The 22,487-nt window shown below is 39.5% G+C and overlaps 1 long non-coding RNA gene across 1 annotated transcript in view; it reads left to right on the top strand.

Moving 5' to 3' along the window:
- LOC106510698 overlaps window positions 1–22,487 on the top strand; it is a 66,276-nt gene that overhangs the window by 40,169 nt on the left and 3,620 nt on the right. The gene's annotated exons all lie outside the window — the stretch shown is intronic.

Below are 22,487 nucleotides of genomic sequence, written 5' to 3'. Positions count from 1 at the left end.
CACCTTCCAAATATGTTCAACCTCTTCTCACATTTCCACAACCTGGTCCAAGCCACCATCATATCCTTCCTGGGCTGATGTGGTTACCTCCTCACTGGAAGCCTGGAGTATGAGAGGGAGTTGACAGAGAACAGTAAGAGCAGTCATGACAGAGGGAATAGTTGGCGTCAGGGCCCAGTGTCTTCTCCCGTTAGAATGAAAGCTCCCCAAGAGAAAGGATTTTGGTGTTTTGTTCACTGCTGTATGCCAGAGTGTCATCCAGTGCCATAGCAATGCCCTCCAATTTTTTTTTTTTCTTTTAGGGCCACACCTGTGGCATATGGAAATTCCCAGGCTAGGGGTCTAATTAGGGCCATAGCTGCCAGTCTACACCACAGCCATAGCAATGCATATCCGAGCTGCACCTGTGACCTACACCACAGCTCATGGCAATGCTGGATTCTTAACCCCCTGAGCAAGGCCAAGGGTTGAACCTGAGTCCTCATGGATGCTAATCGGGTTCATTACCACTGAGCCACGAGGGGAACTCCCAGAATTATTTGTTAAGTAAATAAAATTTCACTTTTAATGACAGCTCATGACAGGGAAACTGGATTTCTGCATACTTTTTTAAAAAATAAAATTATATAATTTTCTATAAATAAAATTAAATTGCAAATAATAATCATTTTTGTCCCTGTTACTTCTCTCTGCCATACCTATCTTATTCTTTTTTTATTTATCTTCTAGTTATGCTTTATATTTCTTAGATCCTTCCACAAACTACTTTTCTCAATTCAAAAAGGGAAGGAGAGGGGAGTAGGAGAACAATACTTTGTGATCCAAATTTTTTGGTAACTTGATATTTTATTTTTAAGATTTACATTCGTTAAAATGTAATAGGAAAAATTACAAAAACTTATCTTGATGAACATATTTTTTCTTTTTTTTTTCTTTTTCTTTTTTTTTTTTTTGTCTTTTTGCCATTTCTTGGGCCGCTCCCATGGCATATGGAGGTTCCTAGGCTAGGGGCCTAATTGGAGCTGTAGCCACCAGCCTATGCCAGAGCCACAGCAATGTGTGATCCGAGCCGAGTCTGTGACCTACATCACAGCTGGAAGCAACACCAGATCCTCAACCCACTGAGCAAGGCCAGGGATCGAACCTGCAACCTCATGGTTCCTAGCTGGATTCGTTAACCACTGTGCCACAACTGGAACTCCCGGGAAGTCTTTTTCAATCTAATCATAATGTACATTTTTATTTTTAAAAAACTTTGAACTTCAACTTAAAATTATAAGAAAATAACATTGCTATTAATGTAAACTCCCAAGTTTCTGTTAGCCGTTGATAAACTGTGTGTTATAAACAGCAACAAAAGAATCTAATTGGAATCATACATCATTTTAGGTTTCCCTTTGAGAAACAATGAAAAATGACTGTTTTTCAAATGAAACTTTTAGCGCCTCCCTTTTTTAATGAGGGAAATGATAGTAAGACCCAAGCATTTATTTGACACTTTTTGCACGGCCAGTTCAGAGTAGTTTAATACTCACTTCTCCCCCGGAGGCACCGCAGATGGGGAAAAAATGCCTGGCCATTCAGTGCCAGTTTTCTGCCCTGGCAGCAGCCTGAGTTAGGGAGTCTTCCTCTACAGCCTTTGGACTCCTGTTCTATGTCTTTTTGAATCACTTGGTCTACTTTCCTGAGTTTTCCAGAGATGCTGGTGAATGGCTGACATTATTTTTCCTATTATCCCTCAACTTTTCTTTTCTGAAAGATGTCCAGACAATCTAGGTCTTCGTTTTTGCAAAGTTATCTTGAACCTCATAAAAATACCAGGGATGAATTTTGAGAGCTGTGAATCATAAAACCTGTCTTCAGTTCTTCTAGAGAGAAAATGCTGATGGGCATAGGAATAGTTTCATAGTGAAGATTGCCACTGCTTCAGTAATTAAAAATCTTTTCCTGGAGTTTCTGTTGTGGCTTGGTGGTAATGAACCCAACTAGTATCCATGAGGATGCGGGTTCCATCCCTGGCGTTGATCAGTGGGTTACGGATTCTGTGTTGCCATGAACTGTGGTGTAGGTTGCAGATGCCACTCAGATCTGGAGTTGCTGTGGCTGTGGCATAGGCCAGCAGCCTCAGCTCTGATTCAACCCCTAGCCTGTGAATGCCTCAGGTGCGGCCCTAAAAAGACAAAAAAAACCCAAAACAAAACAAAAAACTTTTCCTTAATTGTTATTTGACTTTAAAAGAAAGTGAATTCATTTGAGCCATAGATTGTTACTTCCCATTGGTAGCTGGTTGTTTTAGCCTGCACCAATTTTAGCCTGCCTCATACACTTGCTGTACACACACATGTATGCAAAGTCTGTTTTTGAACTGAGATCCCTGGGAACCAACAGAAGAAAGAAAAAGGTGTCAACTTATAAATATAGTTTTTCCTGTAATTTTAAAATGAAATATTTTTAAGTATTGGTCTGTGCCATCTAACTCTTTTATGCTCAAGTATTCAATCTTATACATAAAAAAGCCCTCTCTGAAGCATTATTCTAAAACTTTACTTTTATTTTCTAATGGTGTTAAAGGGCTCTTACTATTTAATTAATTTCTTACTGAACTCTAGAGAAAAATTTTATTTTATATTTTATTTTATTTTATTTCATTGTCTTTTTTTAGGGCCACACCCACGGCATATGGAAGTTCCTAGGCTAGGAGTCAAATCAGAGCTGTAACTGCCAGCGTACGCCACAGCCACAGCAACTTGGGATCTGAGCTGTGTCTGCGACATACATCACAGCTCACGGCAACGTGGGCTCTTTAACCCACAGAGCAAGGCCGGGGATGAAACCTGCATCCTCATGGATACTAGTTGGGTTTGTTAACCAGTGAGCCATGACAGGAACTCCGAGAAAAGACATTTAATTAATTAATTTATTATTATTGTTATTATTACAGTTTATTTACAGTGTTTTGTCAAGTTCTGTTGTACAACAAAGTGACGCAATTACATACATTTCCCTGTGCTATACAGTAGAGTCGCATTGCCCATCCATTCCAAATACAACAGTTTGCATCCAAAAAAACCCCCCAAAATGCCCATCTATCCCTCTCCCTCCTCTTTTCCCCTTAGGAACTCCAAGTCTGCTCCTCCTGGCCATGATCTGTCTCTGTTTTTTGTTTGTTTACTATTTTTAGACATGATCATCTGTTCCATATTTTAGATTCCACAAGTAAGTGATATCCTATGGCATTCGTCTTTTTCTTTCTGGCTTATTTCATTTAGTATGAAAGTCTCTAGTTCTATCTATTTTGCTGCAAATGGCATTAGTTTGTTTGTTTTTTTTTTCTTTTGTCTTTTTTGCCATTTCTTGGACTGCTCCCACAGCATATCAAGGTTCCCAGGCTAGGGGTCTAATCAGAGCTGTAGCCGCCGTCCTATACCAGAGCCACAGCAATGCGGGATCTGAGCCTCGTCTGCAATCTGCACCACAGCTCATGGCAACACCGGGTCCTTAACCCACTGAGTAAGGCCAGGGGGATCGAACCCGAAACCTCATGGTTCCTAGTCGGATTCGTTAACCACTGAGCCATGACGGGAACGCCTTAGTTTGTATTTTTTATGGCTGAGTAATATTCCATTGTGTATATGTACCACATTTTCTTAATCCATTCATCTGTCAATGGACATTTAGGTTGTTTCCATGTCTTGGCTATTGTGAATAGTGCTGCTATGAACATAGGGGTGCATGTATCTTTTTCATCTGAAGTTTTGTCTGGATATATGCCCAGCAGTGGAATTGCTGGATCATATGGTAGCTCTATATTTTGTTTCCTGAGGTACCTCCATACTGTTTTCCATAGTGGTTGTACCAATTTACATTCCCACCAAAATCACAATGGAGGAGGGTACCTTTTTCTCCACACCCTCTCCAGCATTTTTTGTTTGTTGATTTGTTAATGATGGTCATTCTGACTGATGTGAGGTGGTACCTCATTGTAGTTTTGATTTTTATTTTTCTAATAATTAGTGATTTGAGCTTTTTCTTTTTCTTTTCTTTTCTTTTTTTTCTTTCTTTTTTTTTTTTTTTTTTGATCTTTTTTAGGGCCACACCTGCAGCTTATGGAAGTTCTCAGGCTAGGGATTGATTTGGAGCTATAGCCGCCGGCCTACGCCACAGCCACAGCAACACAGGATCCAAGCTGTGTCTGCAACCTACACCACAGCTCACGGCAATGCCAGATCCTTAACCCACTGAGTGAGGCCATGGATGCCATTCAGGTTCATTAACCACTGAGCCACACAAGGAGCACCATGATTTGAGCATTTTTTCATATGCCTGTTGGCCATCTGTATGTATTCTTTGGAGAAATGTCTATTTAGGTCTTCTGCTATTTTTCAGTTGGGTTGTTTGATTTTTTTGTTGTTGAGATACATGCGTTGTTTGCATATTTGGATATTAGGCCCTTGTCTGTTGCATTTTTGGCAAAGATTCTCTCCCATTCTGTGAGTTGTCTTTTAAATTTTTTTAATGGTTTCCTTTGCTGTGCAAAAGCTTTTGAGTTTGATTAGGTCCCATTGGTTTATTTGTGTCTTTATTGTCATTATTCTAGAAGGTAAGTCAAACAAGACGTTGCTGTTATTTATGTCAAAGAGCATTCTGCCTAAGTTTTCCTCTAGGAGTTTTATAGTGCCTGGCCTTATTTTAGGTCTTTAATCCATTTTGAATTTATTTTTGGTGTTAGATAGTGTTCTACTTTCATTCTTTTATATGTGGCTTTTCAGTTTTCCCACACCATTTATTGAAGAGGCTATCTTTCTTCCACTGTATTTTCTTGCCTCCTTTGTCATATATTAGTTGACCATAGGTACTTGGGCTTATATCTGGGCTTGCTCTCCTGTTCCATTGGTCTGTATTTCTGTTTTTGTGCCAGTGTCACATTGTTTTGATGACTGTACCTTTTTAGTTTGTCTAAAGTCAGGAAGCTTGATTCCTTCATTTTCATTTTTCTTTTTCAATATTGCTTTGGCTATTTGGGGCCTCTTGTATATCCATACAAATTTTAAGATATTCTGTTCTAGTTCTGTGAAGAATGTCTTTGATAATTTGATAGCGATTGCATTGAATCTATAGATTGCCTTGGGTAGTACAGTCATTTTGACAATATTGAATCTTCCAATCCAATAGCATGGTGTATCTTTCCATCTGTTTGTGTCATCTTTGATTTCTTTCATCTTTTTATAATTTTCAGAGTATAGGTCTTTTGTCTCTTTAGGTAGGTTTATTCTAGGTATTTTATTCTTTTTGATGTGATTGTAAATGGGATGGTTCCTATGATTTCTCTTTCTAATATTTTGTTATTGGTATATAGAAATGCAGCTGGTTTCTATGTATTAATTTTGTAGCCTGCAACTTTGCCAAATTCATTGATGAATTCTAACAGTTTTCTGGTGCTGTCTTTAGGGCTTTCTAAGTATAGTACCATGTCATCTGCAAACAATGATAGTTTTACTTCTTTCTTCCAGTTTAGATTCCTTTTATTTCTTTTTCTTCTCTGATTGCTGTGGCTAGGACTTCCAAAACTATTTTGAATAATAGTGGTGAAAGTGGTCGTCCTTGTCTTGTACCTGATCTTAGTGGGAATGTTTTCAACTTTTCACCATCAAGAATGATGTTAGCTATGGGTTTTTCATATATATTTTTTTTAATGTTGAGGTAGGGTCCCTCTGTGCCCACTCTCTGGAGAGTTTTTATCAGAAATGGGTGTTGAATTTTGTCAAAAACCTTTTCTGCATCTGTTGAGATGATTATATGTTTTTTATTTATCAGTTTGTTGATGTGGTGTATCACATTGATAGATTTGCAGATATTGAAGAATCTTTGCATCCCTGGGATAAGTCCTACTTGATCATGGTGTATGATCCTTTTAATATATATTTGGATTCAGTTTGCTAGTATTTAGTTGAGGATTTTTACATCTATGTTCATCAGTGATATTAGCCTGTAATTTTCTCTTTTTTTGTGGTATCTTTGGTTTTGGTATCAGGATGATGGTGGCCTCATAGAATGAGCTTGGGAGTGTTTCTTCCTCTGCTATTTTTTGAAGGAGTTTCAGAAGAGTAGATGTTAACTCTTCCTTGAATGTTTGATAGAATTCACCTGTGTAGCCATCTAGTCCTGTATTTTTGTTTTTTGGAACAGTTTTAATCCACATTTTCAATTTCAGATTTTGGTACTTGAGATTGGTCTGTTAGTATTTTCAATTTCTTCCTGGTTCAGTGTTGGTAGGTTGTGCCTTTGCAAGAATCTGTCCATTTCTCCTAAGTTGTCGATTTTATTGGCATATAGTCGCTTATAGTAGTCTCTTATGATCCTTTGTATTTCTGTGGAGTCAGTTGTAATTTCTCCTTCTTCATTTCTAATTTTATTGATTTGAACCCTCTCACTTTTTTTCTTGATGAGTCTGGCTAAAGGTTTGTCAATTTTCTTAGTCTTTTCAAAGAACCAACTTTTGGTTTCATTGAGCTTCTCTATTGTTTTCTTTGTCTCTATTTCATTTATTTCTGCTCTGATCTTTATGATTTCTTTCCTTCTGCTAATTTTGGGCTTTGTCTGTTCTTCCTTGTCTAATTGTTTTAGGTGCAAGGTTAGGTTGTAATTTGAGCTTTTTCTTCATTCTTGAGCTAAGATTATATTGCTATAAACTTTCCTCTCAGAACTGCTATTGCTGTCTCCCATACGTTTTTTTTTCTTTTTCTTTTTTTTTTTTTTTTTTTTTTTTTGTCTTTTTGCTATTTCTTGGGCTGCTCCTGCGGCATATGGAGGTTCCCAGGCTAGGGGTCTAATCGGAGCTGTAGCCACCGGCCTACGCCAGAGCCACAGCAACGCAGGATCCAAGCCGCGTCTGCAACCTACACCACAGCTCACGGCAATGCCGGATCTTTAACCCACTGAGCAAGGGCAGGGACGAACCCGCAACCTCATGGTTCCTAGTCAGATACGTTAACCACTGCGCCACGAGGGGAACTCCACGTTTTGTTTTAAATAAGCATTTATTATGTTAGAAAAGATCATGTCTTATACTGTGAGAAATCTAACTATATTCATACGTAGCAACACCTCTTTTAACTGGATGGGCTCTCAACCCCTTCATATTTGTAATTCTAGACAATCTATTTGCTTTGTATAATTAATATTAATAAGCATACATCTTGACAACTGAGCTTTTCTCAGAGAGATTCTTCTCACTGTTTGGCTTTTCTTTTACTCTGAGAAGCACTTGATTTGTCTTTGAAATAACCTCAAGAATTGATACTATATGATAACTAAGGAAATATTTAGGGGTGATCTTTTTAAGTGGTGTACATAGCTATCATTGCATATTTCTTAATATTTTTGATAAAAGTAATAATAAAATTTTCCCGAACATTTACTATAGTAAGTTGAAATTTATTTGCCCCTTATAACAGCCCTAAGAGGAACCATAAGAGGTAGGCAGAAGTGATATTCAAAACATTTAGCAAACTAGAGGGCATGAGTTCTGGCCTGTTGGAATGGACTCAGGATACAGAGCTGGAGCTGGTAGTCAGGTTTCTGCTATTCAAGACATTAGCTTTCCAGAGTTCCTGTCATGGTACAGTGGAAATGAATCTGACTAGGAACCATGAGGTGGTGGGTTCGATCCTTGGCCTCACTCAGTGGATTAAGGATCCATTGTTGCTGTGGCTGTGACTTAGGCTGGCAGCTACAGCTCCAATTTGACCCCTAGGCTGGGAACCTCCATATGCTGGGGGTGTGGTGCTTAAAAGCAAACAACAACAACAACAACAAACCCAAAAAACAAAAAAAACAACAACAAAAAACCAAAAGACATTAGTTTTCTAATTTTTAAATTCAATGTTTCTAGTGTTGAGGCAACCCAGGGGTGGGGCTTGGGTGGAGGCTGTGTGTAGGCACTGCGGTGCTTGAGTAGGCAGCTACTCTATTGGCATGAAAGCATTTCAGTGCTTTAGGAACCATAGCTCTCATACTGGTGCATGTTGAGGAATATTAGTACTTGTGGATGCACTGTTTTTATCCTCCAATTTGCAGTTAAGGAAATCAAGGCATTCAGCGACCAAGCATCTTGCTTAAGATCACAGCTACCATCTGATGTAGCTGGAGTTGAACCAGGAACATTGGTGCTAGGACCTGTACTCTTGCTCAGTGTGTAATACAGCTTCAGAGAATTCCAGGCTGCTTATCTTTTTTTTTAAGTTTAAAATTTTGGAGTTCCCACTGTGGTGCAGTGGAAATAAACCTGACTAGTATTCATGAGGATGTAGGTTTGATCCCTGGCCTCGCTCAGTGGGTTAAGGATCTGGTGTTGCTGTGAACTGTGGTGTAGGTCACAGACATGGCATGAATCCCCCATTGCTATGGTTGTGCCATAGGCCAGTGGCTACAGCTCCAATTCGACCCTTAGCCTGGGACCCTCCATATACTGTGGGTATGGCCCTAAAAAAGCAAAAAAAGTTAAAAATAAAAAAATAAAATTTCAAATTTATTTATTTATTTTTAAATTGAAGTAAAGTTGATTTATAATGTGTCAGTTTTAGGTATACAGAAAAGTGATTCATTAATACACATATATATATTCTTTTCTATTATGGTTTATTACAGCATATTGAATATAGTTCCCTGTGTTATAAAGTAGGCCCTTATTACTTATCAATTTTACATGTAGTAGTTTGTATCTGTTAGTCCAAAACTCCTAATTTATCCCCCTCCCTTACCACTTTGGTAACCATAAGTTTTTTTTTTTTTTCCTATATCAATGAATCTGTTTCTGTTTTGTAAGTAAGTTTTATTTGTATCATTTAAAAAAAAATTCCACACTTGAATAATATTATATGGTATTTGTCTTTCTCTGTAGGACTTGCTTGACTTAGTTTGAGAATCTCTCTGTCCATCCATGTGGCTGTAAGTGGCATTATTTCATTCTTTTTTATGGCTGAGTAGTATTCCATTGTATATATATGTACCACATCTTTATCCATTCATCTGTCAGTGGACATTTAGGATACTCCCATGTCTTGGCTGTTGTAGATAGTGTTGCAATGAACATTGGGGTGCATGTATCTTTTTGAATTAAGAGTTTTTGTCTTTTCCAGATATATGCTCAGGTGTGGGATTGCAGGATCTTATGGTAACTCTATTTTTAAGTTTTTAGGGAACCTCCATACTGTGTTCTATATTGGCTGCACCAATGTACATTCCCACCAACAGTCTGGGGGGGGTTTCCCTTTCCTCCACCCTTTCCAGCATTTATTATTTGTAGACTTCTGTTGACGGCCATTTTGACCAGAGTGAGGTGATACCTCCTTATAGTTTTGATTTGCATTTCTTTAATAATTAGTGTTCTGTTATCTTCAGCTTAAATGAATAGTATAGAGAATGAGTGGAAGGGGATTCAGTGGACCCTGAAATGGACATCCAGGCCACTTTTTTCTTTATCCCAAATGACATCTGTAAGAAATTCAGTTATGAAATGACCTTCAGAAACCATGAAGGAGGGAATTCCAATAATATATGTCTTGTATATACTTTTTTTGTTTGCAGAAGTATGGAAAACTACTTCTGTAAGTACATATTTCATATGGAACAGGTCGATTTAAAAAAAGGGAAAAGATTATTGAGGAAATTGTAATGAGAGAAATTTTATGAATTTATAAAGTATGTTAAATATACATATGTATATTATACATTTTATATATTAAATCATTGAAGTTGTAATGTGAAAAATATTATGAATTCATAAAGTGTTATAAATAGTAAAATGGGTAACAACATGCAGTAATTGTGCTTTAAGTTTTGCTAGGTCATTTAATTCTTACTCTTCCCAGCAATATATTATTTCTGCCTTGATCTCATGTTGGTTTTGTAGAGAGAATGAGAGCATGGCTGTTGTATTTGGAATCAACTTCTCAGTGAGCACCAAGCAGCATCTTAGCGTGTGGACTCCTCAGTTACCAGAGAACAAGATTGTGTTCTGTGTCTGGCACAGCACCTACCTGGCTGGTGCTCTATAAATGTTAGTTCTGAGTACAAATGTTTAAGAATTTGGGATGAACACGGAAGCAGATGAGCTAACCTTTGGGGGCATAGACAATGTACGAATTCTTCTGTGAAAAGAGTTCCGTGCTTATATATATTGCCTTTTCTCTTTTGATCGCTTCAGTTTCTTTAGAACAAAATTACAGTAATGATAGATTCCAGTTTCTTTTGACATCTTTGCCATGGGGTCATTCAGCAGAATTTGATTCAGAACGTGGGCTCTGGATCATTACTGCCCAATTTTGCCTCTGAGTTCACCACCTACTAATGTTGAGATCCCAGACGCTTTATTTATCCTCTTGTAAGTTTCCTCATCTGCAAAATCAGGATAATAACAGCACCTGCCTCATAGTAGTGTCCTGAGAATAAAATGGGTTAATGAGTTAATGCAAATAAAGTAGTTCTTTGGACCATAGACAATGCTCAAAAATCTTGATCAGGGAGTTCCCTTCATGGCACAGGAGAAAAGAATTTGACTAGTATCCATGAGGATGCGGGTTTGATCCCTGGCCTCACTCAGTGGATTGGGGATCTGGTGTTGCTGTGAGCTGCAGTATAGGTCACAGATGCGGCTCAGAACCCAAGTTGCTGTGGCTATGGTATAGGCCGGCAACTGTAGCTCTGATTCGACCCTAGCCTAGGAAATTCCATTCTGCAGTTGCAGCCCTAAAAAGCAAAAAACAAAACAAAACAAAAAAAAAAAAATTGATTACTTCTGACAGTCCAAGCATGCAAATGACCAACTAAAGTTTACTTAGGAAAACAGGCAATGTCAAGAATTTTCAAAGCGTTCAAGAACTACAAGAGCCATTAGTAGATGTCTGATGAATGACTGAAAGAAAGAGACTGCTCTCATTTAATGAGATAGATCTAGTCATTTTGTTCATTGCAGAGCAGGAGATTAAGATGAAGTGGCAGAACAGGGGCCTGGCCTACCGTGCACCTGATGATCAAGGCTGTGCTTCATTACTAAATTCGTGGAGAGAATGAGACAAGGGCTCTGCCTAATGAGGTGATAGAATGAGCCACCAGAACAGAATCATCAGATTTAGTCAAACATTAATTTTAATGAATTCTTTTCACTGAATTGTTTTTGAATGTCAGTGAATGCTGCAGCAGAGCAGTGCTGGAACCATTCTCATAAATATGGATGCACCCACCAACCACAGCTCTCTTAGCCAGGAGGATTGTTGACCATATTCCCTCCTCCACTCTCTGTACAGAGGGCAGAGATTCTTATGCTGGTTTTGATGTAATTACCTGAGAACCTTGGACAAGTCCCCAGCCTTGTTTCTGCATCTTTAAAACAAAGACTTACGTTAAATGCTCTCTAATGGAACTTTCCAGTTTGCTGTTATTATAAGGTGGTAACAGTCTGTTCAATCAAATTTGGAGGGAGCTAGAGTTACCAGTTACTTCCTTGTAGGGCTTGGCTAAGCAAACTACTTAGATTCTTGGAACTTCAGTTTCTTTATTTATACAATGAGGAACAGAAGAGTATTTTCCTCATAGGGTTGTAGTGAGGATTTGGTGATATCAGATGGATACGTTTCTGGTTCTATGGCAGGCACTCAATAATATTAGATATTACCATTATATATAGCAAAGTTGGCAATATATTTAGAAATTGTCAAATTAACTCCATCCCACTATTATTTATACAAAACAGTATATCAGAGCCTCACATTTAAGTTTCCAGTTAGGTTCCCAGGGAGGACATTTATCTTAGATGTGAAATGCTGGTGGATGTTAATAATAGCTACCATGGCTTGAATCTGTTGGTCTGTGGCTATGCTGGACAATGATGTATTACTTTGCATCACATGCATTGCTTACTCTATACAGCAGTCCTTAAGGTAGATATTGCTATCTATCCATGTTCAGTTGTGTTGCACATATCACATGATTTATCCTTTATGATAATACTGTTAGGTCGGTTATTTTAAAATCCCTAGTAATAATGGAGTTCCTGTCATGGCGCAGTGGTTAACGAATCCGACTGGGAACCATGAGGTTGCGGGTTCGATCCCTGGCCTTGCTCAGTGGGTTAAGGATCCAGCATTGCCGTGAGCTGTGGTGTAGGTTGCAGACACGGCTTGGATCTGGCATTGCTGTGGCTCTGGCGTAGGCCAGTGGCTACAGCTCCGATTCCACCCCTAACCTGGGAACTGCCATATGCCGTGGAAGCGGCCCTAGAAAAGGCAAAAAGACCAAAAATAAATAAATAAATAAATAAATAAATAAAATCCCTAGTAATAGATGAGAAAACTGAGGCCTGTAGAAGCTAAGTAGTGGGGCCAGTTTTTAAACCCAGAGCTTTATGACTCCAGTGTTCTAACTTACCTTTGCACATTACCTGTCACATCATGTTTTGCATCTTCCGTCATGGTGTTTCTCATTCCTGTGCTAGGAACAGTCCTCCCCTTCCCCCACCTCAAAGAACTGCATTTTTCCCTTCCTTCCTTGTCTGCAACAACCATATGACTGTTTTTTCATTTACATGAGGCCTACTAAGAAGCTTGAATCCAAATAGGAGGCTCATTATAGTAATTCTATAATGTTGCTAAATTACATGTTTCCCCAGTATTGATAATCTTACTCTATTATTTGTATTTTTCCCAGCCCTGATTTTGTAATTTAATGCATTTTTACGTAACCATCTGATTATTAAAATGACCCCCTTGAAACCACAGTCAGATCTTCTGTGGAAGAAGAAAGATGAATGAATACATAAATAGAGCCTTTATCCATAGGAATCCATAAATTACTTCACAAGATAGAGTAAAGAGCCAATAGTTATTAACTGAAAGTGACCACTGCTCCTGGGTGTTTCCATAAGGTTTATGAATCTCAAATAATCAATGATAAAATGTGTATTTTTGAGAGTCAATAATGTGGATTATCATCTGGAGTTGTAATTCTTGTCTATGAGGTAATAAGCATTTTAATAGCATGCCAAGACTAGTATGTCATTCAATACTCGTTGACTGGTTAGCTAAACCTTCTGAATTCTTAACTCTGGGTGTATTATCCTGAGAAGCAGTCCATCACAGAGATTGTACAGCACATGGACAAAATAAAAATGTGAAATAATGAAAAGAAAAGAAACAAGGGGGGGGGTCCTATCTCAATCTAATTATTCAGAGGAGATTTGTTTCAATAGAGGCTTCCTTTATTTCACAGAAAGACAGGTTCTAAGATGTGGCAGAGGTAAAGGAATTATGTGACTAACACTAGTCAGTATGGATGCCTCGGATGCCTTTCCCAGATTGTGAAATTCTCTGTGAGTGCGTCTCAAGATCAGATAAGATACATTCACATTCTGAACTAAGTATTTGTAACTATTTATATAACTTAACTGTATATAGCAGTTTACCTTTACTAATCCAACTGATATTTATTGAGTCCTTGGTGTGTTTCAGGCTTGGGTTAAGATAACCTGGAGAACAAAACAAAGTTCCTTTCCTCATTGGAGGAGGCTGGCAAATGCCCACCAAAGGTGTCAACATCCTGGTCTCAGGCACCTGTGAATATGCTACCTGTGTGTCAAAGGGACTCTGCTGGTAGGATTAGGTTAAGGACCTTGAGACAGGAAGTTAGCCTGGATTATCCCAGTGAGCCCTAAATGTGACTCAAGCATCTTTAAAGATGAAAGCAGAGAGAGATTTCCCTTCAGAAAAGGAGAAAGTAAGGATTGGAGTGGTGTTCCTTGAGGATATAGGAAGGGCCCACAAACCAAGAAATGAAGGCAGCCTCTGAAAGTTGAAAAAGAGCAAGGGGTGGATCCTGGCAACAGAGCCTCCCTGCCAACACCTTGACATGGGCCCAGTGGAACTGCTTTTGGTCTTCTGACCTCCAGAATCACAAGAGAACATATTTATATTACTTAAGCCACCGAGTTTGTGGGAATTTGTTATTGCAGCCATGGGACACTAAAGCATTCATGGAGATTTCATTCAAGAGGAGGAGAGAGCAGATAATCGTTATGATGACTAAAGAAATCATATATTTTGTTAGGAGGTAATAAGTATTATGTAAAAGAGGAAAAGTAAGGTTAGAGGGATAGAGAGGGCCTGATCCATGCAGGGGTGCTGGTGAGGCATGGGGTGGGGGGAACGGTTTATAGTATAACCAGGACTAGACCTCATTGAGAAGGTGAGATTCGCAAAAAGACAAGAAGCTAGTAAAGGAGTTAGCTAAGTGGATATTTGTGGGAAAATTATTCCAGGCAGAGAACAATAGTACACATGCACTAAGGCAGAAAAAAAAGCACCGGTGATTAAGGTGAGAGGGTGAGAAGGATGAAGAGAGAGGTAGCTAGCTTGCTGGCTGATCAGGCAAGCCATGGTAAAGCCTACTGTTTGGAAGAGGAAACCATTTTACAGGTTTGCCAGAAGGTGTTTCCTAGAAGATAATAAATATCTGGCCACTTAAGTTAAATAGGCTTTAATTGAAAACAAATTACCGACAAAGTAGAGGATAACCGAAGACAGAGACATCATCTAAATTAGTTTCAAAACACCAAACAGTATGGAAGTGTAAAATCAATCAGCTGATGAAGTGTGTGAGACAAAAGTTTTCCATTGCTTTTGAGCATTAATATATAAGGACTGTACTTGAAATCAACTGAATTTCAGTGGATATCGTTGCCTCCTTTTAAAAAGTTTTGAGTGATTTATTTAAAGGTCAAACTTCATAATTTTGATGAAATAATTTGCTCTTAATTTTTTTTTCTTTTTTTGGCCTATGAAATAATTTGCTCTTAATTTTCTTTCTTCTTCTGGATTGTAGCATGCACCTTTGGCATAGTTGATATCTGGATTTAATGTATCTGAAGCTGGCAGATTCTATGTGTGAAGCAGAAATAACTAAATTTTAGTTGGATGGGTCAAGCCCTCATGGCAGAACAGCCTGGACAGTCTACTTTGAGCAGATGCCTTGGCAAGTTGAAGGCGCAATGACACAATGATTGCCAACCTAGTCCTGGCCCAGTGGTTCATTTCATACTCCAAGAACCTTCAGTCTTTCAGTGGCGGCATGGTTTATCCAATGTGTTTTCCATACCACACCCTGATGTGGTTAAATTCTAAAATCACCCGCCTATGTGGTGTGATTATGGGTTCAACTTCTCTTTCTTCTTCACATGCTATATTTGGGTGACTCTACCATGCCATTATATCGAAGGTCTCTTGGCCACTTCCATTTTAGTTGTATAACTTGATGGCAAACTCACTCCAGAATGTCTAAAATTGTTGCCTCTAGAATTTTGTTCGAGTTAAACCACTGTGTTGAATAAATGAATAAACCAATAATAGGAGTCGCAGGGAATGCTCTCCTTGCCTTCTCTAGAAGTTCTTGGGCCAGTTCTGATGAGGTGTACCAGTGAACACAGACCACCAGCCAAGAGGAACAGGAGCAGACCACATGGTGTCCCTGGGATGCATCCTGGGCACTTGCATGTCCAGTGAGCTGGCTTCCATATCCCACTTCATTCACCTGCCCTTTACAGACAGTCTTCTCCCTTAGTTTCTACTTCTGACTTCTGGCTCCTTGTGTGACTGCTTCTCTGTATGGAATGCTGTCTAACTGCTGGTGCCCTGACCACTGACATGCTGTATGGGAAGGCCAGTTTTACTTAGTAGGCCAAGGGATATGATTAGGATTTTGTATCAGGAGAGCAGGCAAGGTGGTGGAAGACCTTGGGCTAAACTCCTCCCACGAGGATTTTGTATCAGGACTCTCCAGAGAAACAGAACCAAGAAGATGTGCATGTATATGTATATTCACTGAAGACCTGAATAGAACAGGAAGATAGGCCTCCCCAAGTCAGAGGGAATTCTCCAGGGGTCTTTGAATTGGAACCAGAGCATGGCTCTTCCAGGTCTCTGCCTGTGGACTGAACATTCATAGTTAATATACATTATTAATATACATAATTAATATACATGTATATTATGTTATACAAACATAATATAATATATACAATAGAAATTATATATATAATATGTTATATATAACATATTTTATACATACTATATGTGTGTGATATACATTGTGTATATAATGTATATATGTAATATATCACATGTGTGCGTGCGTGTGTATATGTGATGTATATATGCACACACACATACCTTATTAATTTGTTTTTCTGGAGAACCTTGACTAATACAGAATCTTAAGGACCATTCTAGACTGGCCATTTCTCTTTTTCTCCCCTTTTCCTGTTGTCCTCCAATGTGTGGGTGAGGCATCTGAAGATCAGAGGGGTCCAATGACTTGTCCAAGATAATCAGCTGATTGGTGACTAGGTTGGCATTTTGAGCTGTTGGTGGCCTAAGGAGAGTGGGGGCATCAAAGATGACTAATACATTGACCTGCCGATACCTGGGATTGTTTAAAAAGAAGGACTGGAGATGTTAGGAGAATGATCACACTTTGAGACTAAGTTTTACCCTCATTCAGTTGTGCTTAAACCATCAGCTGTGGCAGAGATGCAGAAAGATATTCAGGGCACAGGAAAGGGAGACCTTTCAGTCTGATGATTTTCCTATTGAGAATAAAGGCTTATTCTCAATTACGATGATGATGTGAAAGAACAAATTCCCAACATGTGTGAAAAAGGCAAAGTTTCTTTTGTCAAGGACACAACGTTCTGACAGCCGTGTTGTTCCCTCTGATTAGTGATAACGGGCTCTGGCTGACACTTTCACAAGATGAGAGCCGCTTACTGTCAGAGACGTTACACTCTGAAAGCCAAGATTTTTTTTTTTTTTTGTACTTTAAAAAAGATTCATGACCATACAGAGCTTTCCACTTGCAATTTGACTTTTAAAATTGTATGGTAGAAGAAGAAACAATATCAGCCACGTTAGAGTAAGTTCTAACTGACTTTTAGAAAATGAGCTGTGACGCTTCAACTCTGCCTGGATAGGAAACATGTTGTGGAGAATGTGGCTAATTAGTTGCACAAGTCATTCTGAGAATGACTTTTCCTCGCAATTATTTTTTCTGCCTTGTGTGTTGGATAATTTGCAAGTATTTTTTGGTTTTAATTTTTTCAGTCTATAATTTTGATCTCCACTTATTGTCTAGAGCGATACAATTACACAGACAAGGGAAAACACAAATGTGCGCGGTTATTCAGTATACACTAATGAACATCAACAAAGGACTTGTGCAAAGTTTCATGGAAGAAACAAAAGTGCTGAAGATACAAAATGCCTCTTTGTCAGTCTAACAGGTAGAAAGTTTTTCGTTCCATAAAGGAAAAATTGTTTTAGGAAATTATTCATTCACTTACAATGTTTATTGGTTTATGTTATAACCTAGGAGTACCCAGATGACTAGAATCCAGTGTTCCATGGGTGGAAGCTAAGAAAGAAATGCAAAAGGCAGAAAAAAAAAAGTGCAGTTAAAGATAGTAAAATATAAAGTTTTTTTTTTGTGTGTGTGGTCTCTGGACTTGTCATCGTGTTGTTTATTTGCTATTAGATGGTCTAAGAAAACAAAAAATAAAATGTTTCATTGCTAGCATGAATTTTATTGTCCTTCTCTATATTGTACAAGGCCAATTCAAATGCAAATATCACTGAATTTCACTTGGGTGTGGGGTCATCAAAATTACACAGTTTGTATTTTGTGGCTTGTTTTCAAGGGTGCCTGCAGCTGGTTAGAGACAAACTCAAGACAGAATGAGGAAAGTTGGAAGGAAGAAGAGAGCTGGCTGAAGGGGTCTTGGGGCATAGGGGCCAGTACAAAATCCTCACTGGTACCCAAGTGTCCCGCTCCATGATGTGGGTGCACGTGCGTTTACTTCTTCCTGATGGCTACTGGGCTCCTCCTCCCATCAGACAAAGGACCCCATATGCAGCATTCCAGGTGGGAGCTTGGGCCAGGGGTGTTGAGCCAGGCTCCCTGTTTCCATGGGCCCATTGCCACAGCCCATAGTAGATGAGTGACCATGAAGACCTCAAACTCTGTGCCAGGATGTGCTCAGTCCCTAGATGAAGGGGTGAGAGGCCTGCTGCTGCCCTGGCCCAGACAAGTCTCACCTGGAGTGGGAAGGCAACAGCATGCTTGGCCTTGAGATGCCACCGGGTGTGTGCATAACCCTCACCTTATCCAAGCTTGTGGCCTGGCCCCTTCCTAGATGTTGGACTTCAAGCCTCTTTAAGGAAACAGAATTCAATGCCTCTGGCTAAGATAGGAATTACCAGACTGATTATCATCACCCTACCTGTCACATTGTAATCCCACCTCCCTCCTTTAAGCAACCTGGCCTGCTCCTTCCTGCCTCCAACTAGACAACGTATGTGGCCCATTCCTCATTCCACCCCTATGGGGACCTTATACTCTGCCCCCAACCAACCGACAACAGTATCTTAAGTCCTCTCTTCTCCAACCAATCAGCAAGTCAGCAGGGATATTGTAAGACCTCTCCTCTCCCTGGGCTATAAAAACAGATGCGGCCACGTATCATCAGAAAATCATCCCACTGTGCTAACAGCATCTCTTAGCTCAATAAATACTTCTTTCCTTTCACCTCACAATGCTGGAAAATTCTTTTTCTTTCATTCTTTTTTTTTTTTTTTTTTTTGTCTTTTTGCCATTTCTTGGGCCACTCCTGTGGCATATGGATTTTCCCAGGCTAGGGGTCTAATCAGAGCTGTAGCCGCCAGCCTACGCCAGAGCCACAGCAACATGGTATCCGAGCCACGTCTGCAACCTACACCACAGCTCACAGCAACACCAGATCCTTAACCCACTGAGCAAGGGCAGGGATTGAACCCACAACTTCATGGTTCCTAGTCGATTCGTTAACCACTGCGCCATGACGGGAACTCCTGAAAAATTCTTTTTCTGACCTGTGTTCATGGACTATGATACTAGGTGAAGAGTGGCAGCAGCCACGTGGTAAGGGTGTAAGGAAAGCTGACTAGAGTCTGGGACGGGGAATGGTTGGCCAAGAACCCATCCCAAGGAGGCCTATCCCAGAGAGGTGGGATAGTGCAGGAGTCTGAGGTCGAAGCCTGTGGTGCAGGCTCTGTTGTCCCAGTGGACTTCACTTACATACACACGTTCAAAGATAAAATGATTAAGAAATGTCAAGGTCGCACTGGCTGCGTGTCCAAGAAGCCAGTCCCATTCTCTGGAACTCAGCTTTTTTGATGTTGTTTCCACAGCTGTGATGGTTCCATCTTTTAGAGAAAGCAGTTTCCCTTTGGGTTGAGTTGGAGGAACAGTGGACCTATCAACATTTTCTTTTTCGAGCAATCTTCAAGTGAGTTGAAGTTCAAGGGACTCATTTTTATTTATTTATTTATTTTTTTCCCCTTTAGGGGCAGTTTTCTATCCTTTTCTCTTTACAAGGATGGTCTCATCATCCTTCATGGTGGTTTCAGATTTGCTTTGGATTTTGATGTGGGTGTTTCAAAACTTCACAAAATAAAAATTTGCATGAAAATTGTGGACAAGTATTGAATGCAGATGAGGAATCAAGATGACCCTTGATAACCACTTAACCACAAAAGGACATTCTGTGACAGCTGCCAATACTGGGACAACCCTGCATGTCCAGCCACAGTGTGCAGGAGAGTCTTGGCTGCTCATCATATTCAGGGAGGCAGTCGGGCCAGAGGTTAGGGACAAGAAGCTGAATAGACCTGGTACTGAGTTCCTCCTCTACTGTTTCACAATTTAACCCCTATCTTTCTGTGCCTCAGTTGCCACGTGTGCAGCATGAAACTCATGGTTTTGCCTTTTTTTTTTTTTAATACAGTTCTTAGGAAAGTTAGTCAAATACATCTGGAAAGTGTTTAGCATGGTCCTTGAGACATAGTCAGTTCTCAATAAATGTAAATTCTATTATCTTTTCATATGCAAACAAGCAAAAAAAAGTGAAGGAGGCAAAGTGGGGGTTTTTTGCATAACACCATCTTTCTTTTTGGCCCCGTGCCAGAGTCCTCAATGCCTTCAGGCATTTCTATGATGCTACATCTGGTTCATCCGCTCCCATAACACAAAATCTTGCTTGTCACTTGCACTTTTGTCAAACACCTATGTCTTGTGTCTGACCTGCTCTGGGCCGTTTAAAAATAATAATTTACTGGGTGGATTGAATTTGTTCCATTGTTGGATTCCAGATATCCATATCAAAATGTTGAAGTCAGATAAATCAGGAAGGAAAGTATCAAAAGGGAAAATAGGAACCTGGAAAAGAATGAAGGTGAAATGAAAAGAAAGGTGAAAAAAATGGGGGGGGGTCATTATAAAGAAATAGCATGCCAGTCTAGATTTTAAGTTTTTTGAGGGCAGACGCTGGGGCTACGTGTCTCTTCATCTCCAAAGTCCTTTAGCAAAACACCTTGCCCAATAAATTTATAGAATAAATAGTGAATAGTGACAGCATCCAGGGCTCCAGAGGGGGTAGCCTAGAACAGGGTTCAGGCTGGTGGGGAGGTGTGGGAATAGACAGAAGGTTTAAGAGGGTCTGCACTGGCCCCCTGTCCCCAAATGAAGCAGGAATTTCTAAGCAGGTCATGGTTTGGGTTGCATCAAAATTTCATCATAGCTCTGTGATCTTGGGCAAAGAATTTATGTTCTCTGGGCTTCAGTTTCCTTATCTCTCCTCTGTATAATGAGGCTAAAATTATCACCTGGTGGCATTGATTTGCACATTAAAGAGCCTGCCGTGGGAGTTCCCATTGTGGCTTAGTGGGTTAAGAACCTGACATAGTATCTGTGAGGATGTGGGTTTGATCCCTGGCCTCACTCAGTGGGTTAAGGATCCGGCATTGCTGTGGCATAGGTCATAGTTGTGGCTTGGATCTGGTGTTGCTGTGGCTGTGGTGTAGATCCTTGGCCTGGGAACTTCCATGTGCCACAGGTGTGGTGGTAAAAAGAGAAAAAAAAATGATTAGAAGATTTAAATAGACATTTTTCCAAAGAAAACAGATGGTCAAAAAGGACATAAAAAGATGCCCAATATCACTAACTATTAGAGAAATGCCAATCAAAACTACAGTGAGGTATCATCTCACACCAGTCAGAATGGCCATCATCAAAAAGTCAACATACAGTAAATGTTGGAGAGATTGTGGAGAAAAGGGAACCCTCCTACACTGTTGGTGGGAATATAACTTGGTGTAACCACTATGGAGGACAGTATGGAGGTTCCTTAAAAACTAAATATAGAACTACCATATGATCCAGCAACCCCACTTTTGGGCATATATCTGGAGAAAACCATAATGTGAAAAGATATGTGCACGCCAATGTTCATGGCAGCCAAGACATGGAAGCAACCTAAGTGCCCATCAACAGAGGATTTGATAAAGACCTGGTACATAAACACAATTGAATAGTACTCAGCCATAAACAAGAATGAAATAATGCTATTTGAAGCAACATAGATAGATCTAGAGATTATTACAACAAGTGAAATAGTCAGGCAGAGAAAGACAGATATCATATAAGATCACTAATATGTGGAATCTAATAAAAATGATACAAAAGAACTTATTCACAAAACAGAAATAGACTCAAAGATTTCAAAACCAAACTTATGGTTACCAAAGGGGAATTCTGAGGGGAGGGATATATTGGGAGGTTGGGAGTGGCATATATACACTACTATATACAAAGTTGACAAGTGACAAGGATCTACTGTGTCACACAGGGAAATCTCCCCAATACTCTGTGATGGCCTACATGGGAAAAGAATGGGAAAAATAATATTTTTTTCTCTATCATCTATCTCCCTCTCTCTCTGTCTCTATCTAAAATTGTTTCACTTTGATGTAGACCTGAAACTAACATACATTGTTAAATCAACTATACTCCAATAAAATTTAGAAAAATAATAAAAGATCAAGAGCTTGTCACAGTGCTGGGCACAGGGACGAAAATCAATAAATATTATCTTTCTATTCTGTTTCCTTCTAACCTTTCTCTTCCTTCCACCTTATAGACTTTTGATTCTTCCTGTCTTGAAGAGTTAACAAACACATCAGTCAAAAAAGTGGCACTGTTGGTTTGGGATATTGTGAAAGAATGTAGATGGATTATTGCAAAACTTTTTGCACTGACAGAAAAACAATACGGGCATCTGTCCTTCTGGTGGTGAGGCTTAGCAACAACAAACCCTGTTCATAAAGGATAGCACTTCATGTTATATTAAACCCAGAAGAAGTACAAAGAGTTGGTAAGAGCATGGTTTTTGCGGTCAGACAGTCTTGGTTTTGTCACATGGACTTGCCACTCTAACCAGGCAAGTTACTTAACTTCTTTGTGCTTGGGTTCCCATGTCTGTAGTATGTCTAGCTCATTCGTTCATTCATTCATTCATTTCTGAGCACCTCCACAGCACATGCATGGTGGCGGAAACAATTGTGAGGATAGACGTG

The sequence above is a fragment of the Sus scrofa genome, chromosome 6, assembly GCF_000003025.6.
Source record: "Sus scrofa isolate TJ Tabasco breed Duroc chromosome 6, Sscrofa11.1, whole genome shotgun sequence".
Lineage (NCBI taxonomy): Eukaryota > Metazoa > Chordata > Mammalia > Artiodactyla > Suidae > Sus > Sus scrofa.
Note: the sequence above shows the minus strand (reverse complement) of the source record. Positions and strands in the feature narration are given on the sequence as shown.